Raw genomic sequence first — 5,507 nt, 5'->3', positions numbered from 1 at the left:
ATGGGGAGGCAACGGAATGTGTCGTGTTCATCGGGAGGCAACGGAACGCGTGGGAGCCAACCGGCTGGGTCGGAACGGAATGCGTGGTCGTGTTCATCGGGAGGGCTTGGACGGAACAGGCGATGGAAACGAGGCCTGGCGTACTGTAGAACGGAGGAAACGGACCTCCTACGGTCGAAACGGGGGTCCTGTTGATCGGGAGGGGTGTGGCGTACCGCAAAACGGACGAAACGGACCTCCTACGGTCGAAACGGGGGTCCTGTTGATCGGGAGGGGTGTGGCGTACCGCAAAACGGGACTCCACGGGATACTGTTCATCTCCACCGTCGACCTCCTCCAGCCTCCACGGGCTCCTGTTCATCCAGCCTCCACCGCGCGCTACTCCACCGGCTACTGTTCAACCACCCCTCCACCGTCTACTGTTCATCCAGCCCTCCACACCACGGGGTCCTGTTCAACCACCCCTCCACGGGCACCCCTCCACCGTCTACTGTTCATCCAGCCCTCCACACCACGGGGTCCTATTCAGCCACCCCTCCACGGGCACCCCTCCACCGTCTACTGTTCATCCAGCCCCCTCCACCACACCACTGGGTCCTGTTCATCCAGAGGCAACTCCACCGCTCACTGTTCATCCAACCCCCCCTCCCCCCGCAACGCTCACTGTTCATCCCAGAGGCAGCATCGATCGGCTTCAGTTAGCAGCAGTAGCGAAGGAATCGCTCGATCGGGTTCAGTTAACACCCATCGATCGATCGCTCGGGTTCAGTAACGCGTAGCCTGCAGTGCAATCGCTCAGGTTCAGTTAGAGCCCAACGCCTCGCTCGGGTTCAGTTAGAGCCAACGCCTCGCACACACGCGCGTACGTGTACGAGAGAAACGCGCATCGCTGGGCCCCCGACCTCCCACCGTAACCGGGAACTCCCCGAAATTTTCCTCACCCTCACTTCTACCACGGTTTTTTCCGTCATCGATGGCCCAAAGAATGTCATGCAGCTGCGTCTCCGGCCCGCCCGGGACGAAACGCCCATTTTCTATCATGATTTTTTGTCATAGAAGTAGGAGCCCACCACATCTATGATGATACCGGGTTTTGTCACAATTATCGTCATAGAAGTGTCATATGTATGACAGAAAAAAAATTCGTTCGTCCCAAAATGTCACGGATGTGTCTTTTTTTACTAGTGATGAGACATAAGGTAATCAAAGCGGCCATCCTTTGGCTTTGGCTTGGTGGTGCAGTAGGGGCAGTGCCACTTCTTGATCTTGGGGTTGTAGAAGGAAGCAACTCCCTTGGCCTTGATCTTCTCCGCCTCCTTGGCTGTGAAGGACGTGAAGTTGCCTTTGTACACATCTTCTCCAGAATCATACTACACACATGAATGAATTGCATTAATACATTATAGATTCATATACACCATGTCAAAGGAACTAAATGAACAAGGGATAGGCTTACCTCATATTCTTTGTCGTCGTCACTAAACGCCCCCTCGTACGGGTCGTAGTCGGCCAGCTTCCTCTTTCTCCCCCCCCCAACCATCATCCTCCTGAATATACAATTACATCCATCACTACACTGGTGCGCATCGGTCCTAAACAAACGGTTTAAACCCCCTTTCCGCGACGGCATTTGGAACCATCGCCAAGTGAGTGTGGGCGATAGGGGGTGCTTCCCACACGACCCAGAAACCGTCGGGGATAGGGCCCCTATAGTACTCCTACTCGTTTCTGCTCGCATTGCCATCGCAGTCGGTATTCTATGGTGCTACGTCTAGGATGCGGGGCCCATCACAAACAGTTCACTATTATAGAACGTGTATGATGCACGCACCATCACAAACGGTTCACCGTTAAGAAGATTAGCTAATTGTCGTACGAGTGTCGGACAGGATTACGAAACGTCGGACCGTCGTAATATCGTCGTAACGACAACTATCGCACACGCTATTCTATGGTGCAACATTTACGATGCACACTTCATCAGAAACAGTTCATGGTTGCGAATAGTGTACGATAAGGTAACTAACACAAATGTTTAGTTTGCCCGCACCGTTTGTGATATTGTCTGACATCGCACACGCATTGCAAACAGCAACTGTGTGCATGCTTGCACACGTTTCCTCTCTGTGAACCGTCTCGGATTATGGTGCATATCGCAAACGTTTGTGTTTTACCAACCGTGTGTGTCGTAACAACCTGGAGAGCGTAATTTCACCATAATTTAATTGCTGCTTTTCCAAATTGTGCCGGATTTGGATTTGAATTTAAATTTGAATGTATGCTACAGCTTTATTCATATCCATCAGGTTCAAACAACCAATGCATTATTAGATTCATAGGTACGTATGTTCAAGAATTACATAAGAACCAAATAAAGAATGATGAACCACAGTTATATACTTGTACTATTAAAGACGGTAAAGAAAGAGGCGAAATATATTCTGGTTGCTGAACAAGGTGAAGCGGAATGCCCATATTGTGCCCTCCTCCATGCAGAAGGCACGCATGACTCTAGTCCAACCCCTTGTGATGGCCGACCGCCCATCCTTCACGGTCTTCATGAAAACATCTAGATAATCATCGTGTTCAGGTAGAAATGCTTTAACCTTTGCATGCTCACCAATCATGTAGTTTGAGAGGTAATCTTGAGTAAACTTCTTTGGCAACCAATGCAAAGGAAAAAGATTCACACATTGTCATCTAACACAACTCATTATGGGCAGTAAAAAGAAGGCTGCAGAGTTCTTACTTACCATCCTGCAGTTCGCTGTTGTCTTGGATAAAGTGTAAACAAATGGTTTAATTGCCATCTTTGGACCCATTTTACTAACAATCTTTATCAGCTTCCTCACTTGATGCTGGTTCATCGATATCTCATTGCCCCATACGCAGAAAGGGTCGAAATGTAGATCTTTACCAATGACATATGTACCTAAAAGCACCAAGTTAATATTAGAAGCTAAACAGCAATTGCACAATGATGTAGTACAACACTCTTTTATAATATGTCTATATACATCCGTATGTGGTAGTCCATTTGAAATCTCTAAAAAAGACAAATATTTAGGAACGGAGGGAGTATCTTATAACATCCAATATACTCACATATTAGATGAATTAACATCTTATATTATGGACCGGAAGGAGTTTAGTTCATTCTTACAAATTATCGGCTGATTAACTGTTGCTGTATCCATGGGTTACAGTTAGTTTGAGCTAGTTCGGGATCAAATAGCCCTAAAGTATATCTAAACATGAGGGCTAGTTTGTGCTAGTTGCATCTATAACCCACCCAAAAAAACTATCCAACTCAAGAGGTGCTAATTGGAGCTAGTTCTCCTAGTGCATTTATTGTCAATCTAACCCTGCCATCCAAACAACTCTTTGGATGGGGTTAGTTCAGGGTTAGTAATGAGCTAGAAACTAACTTTAGCCTCTAGCTAAGTTGAGTATCCAAACAGGGTTGTGTTGTTGTTGTTGTTGCTGCTGCTCTTCTACGTATATCTAGACATCATTAGAACATTAATGTAACACTTCCTTGTTGCTATGTAGCCTAGGATTGCATATTTAGACATTAAGTACAGTGCATGTTGCTATGTAGCCTCAGATATATTACAGATGGCCCTAGTTAACCTAACAAAAAATGGGTTGCAGATATGTTCAGTTAAAAGTCCGATTCACCGATTAGTCCCTTATCAGCCGTCGGCCTATATGGTACTAGCTACTGATATCCTGAACAGTGAGCAGTATAAGCCATGGGATGAAACTAACCTCGATGGAAAACAATAGTCGTTCCCAAAATTGTCCTGTGTAGGTGCATCGAGAAGCATGTTAAGCACAACAGGCTAAACATCAACCAAAATTATACATGGCAGACAAAATAATCTCCAAAAGATAGCTTCAGTGTGCAGGTTTAAGCACGCTAGTAAAGCAAAACAAGTGGAAAGGTGTGCTAACTGCAACAGGCCTAACATTTAACAACAAGCAAACATAGTCATTCAAACTGGTATTGCGCCGGTCTAAGTACACTGGTTATGGTTAAATAAAAATGGAAAGTCGTGTTAACTACAAGATGCAACAACCAAATGTAGTCATTCATAGTGGTATTGTTGAAACTGGCACTGATGAAATTGAACTGCATAGTTCATACTTGCACAAATGGAACATCACATTATGAATAACTGGAATAAACAAGGCATACTACAAACAACCAAAGATAGCATTTGAAACTGAACATATGCTAACTACAAACAACTGAACAATCAAAAAACTTTAAAAGAGGGATATGCTAGCTATAACAGGCTTAACAACAAGCAAATATATGTATTCCTATCGGTATGTTTAAAACTAGATTGCTGAAATGTACTGCACAGTAAATAATTGCACATATAGAGCATCACATTGTGAACAACTGAAATAAACAAACCATAGGTTTCCTCACTTGTCATAGATGGGCTCGTTCCCGTGGGAAGAGCACGGACCCTGGATGCGCTCCATGTTGTCGCAGATGGGCTCCTTCCCCTTGGAAGAGCACGGCTGTAGGGTGCCCTCCCTGATGTCGCAGACAGGCGCTTTCCCCTTGGAAGAGCAGATGGGCTCTTTCCCCTTGGAAGAGCCGGAGAGGGTGCCCTCCTCGTGGTCGCCGTCGATGAGGTCTGACTTGGAAGCTGTGGATGCCAAGCCAGCGTCGCAGAACGTTTCCTTCAGAAATGACAAAAGGGGCTCGATGACGATGTAGAATGGCAAATTATTGACAGCGAGCCAGAGGAGATCAGCGGCGGGGCCATGGATGAGATCGACGGCGGTTGAACCCGAGGGGTTGGGGGTGGGCCACTTAACCTGTGACACAGCCTGCCTCAGGCCAATGCCGTTGATGACCTCGACGTCGTAGCCGGCGGCCGAGACATGCCCGCATACTCTAGCCCGCTGCTTGAGTGCCTGCTACCAGTAATGGTCATCAGCTTCCTCGGCGACGTCAGGCGAAGAGATTGCTATACACCACTTTTGGGCCAGTCGCTCCTCGAGCTCCACGGGAAGCGTAGCCGGGCCTAGGCTGCGACGCTCTGGAGTGGGGGATGGGGATGGGGATCTGTGGGAAAGGGGGCGTTTGGCAGGCGTCGTCTAAGAAACTCAGGGCGGCCTGGGTATGAGATCGGTGGGTAAGCTACACAGGCAAACTGCCAGATGTTGACAATGGAGGCCTTGCGGCGGCGGGGGGGGGACCTTGCTAGGGTTTCGAGCGAGGGAGGGTGTGTGTGTGTGTGTGCGCGTGCGCACGCCCGAGGAGGTTTTGGTGTGTGTGTGTGTGTGTGTGTGGAGGGGGTGCGGGGTGTTTGAGGAATGACGCGAGTACTGAAAATTTTACTACGCGGGAGTGAAATGTCGGGCTATTGAAATTTTTGATGATAGTGCATCGCACACAGTCCGGAGATAACAACCGTGTGTTATGAAACAGAAAAACCCTCGAGGCGGGCAGATATTTTCTAGGGATGCAAGAGGGATTGGGA

This window comes from Triticum aestivum, chromosome 2D (assembly GCF_018294505.1).
Source record: "Triticum aestivum cultivar Chinese Spring chromosome 2D, IWGSC CS RefSeq v2.1, whole genome shotgun sequence".
Lineage (NCBI taxonomy): Eukaryota > Viridiplantae > Streptophyta > Magnoliopsida > Poales > Poaceae > Triticum > Triticum aestivum.
The sequence above is the reverse complement of the archived record's forward strand: the minus strand, read 5'-3'. Positions refer to the sequence as shown.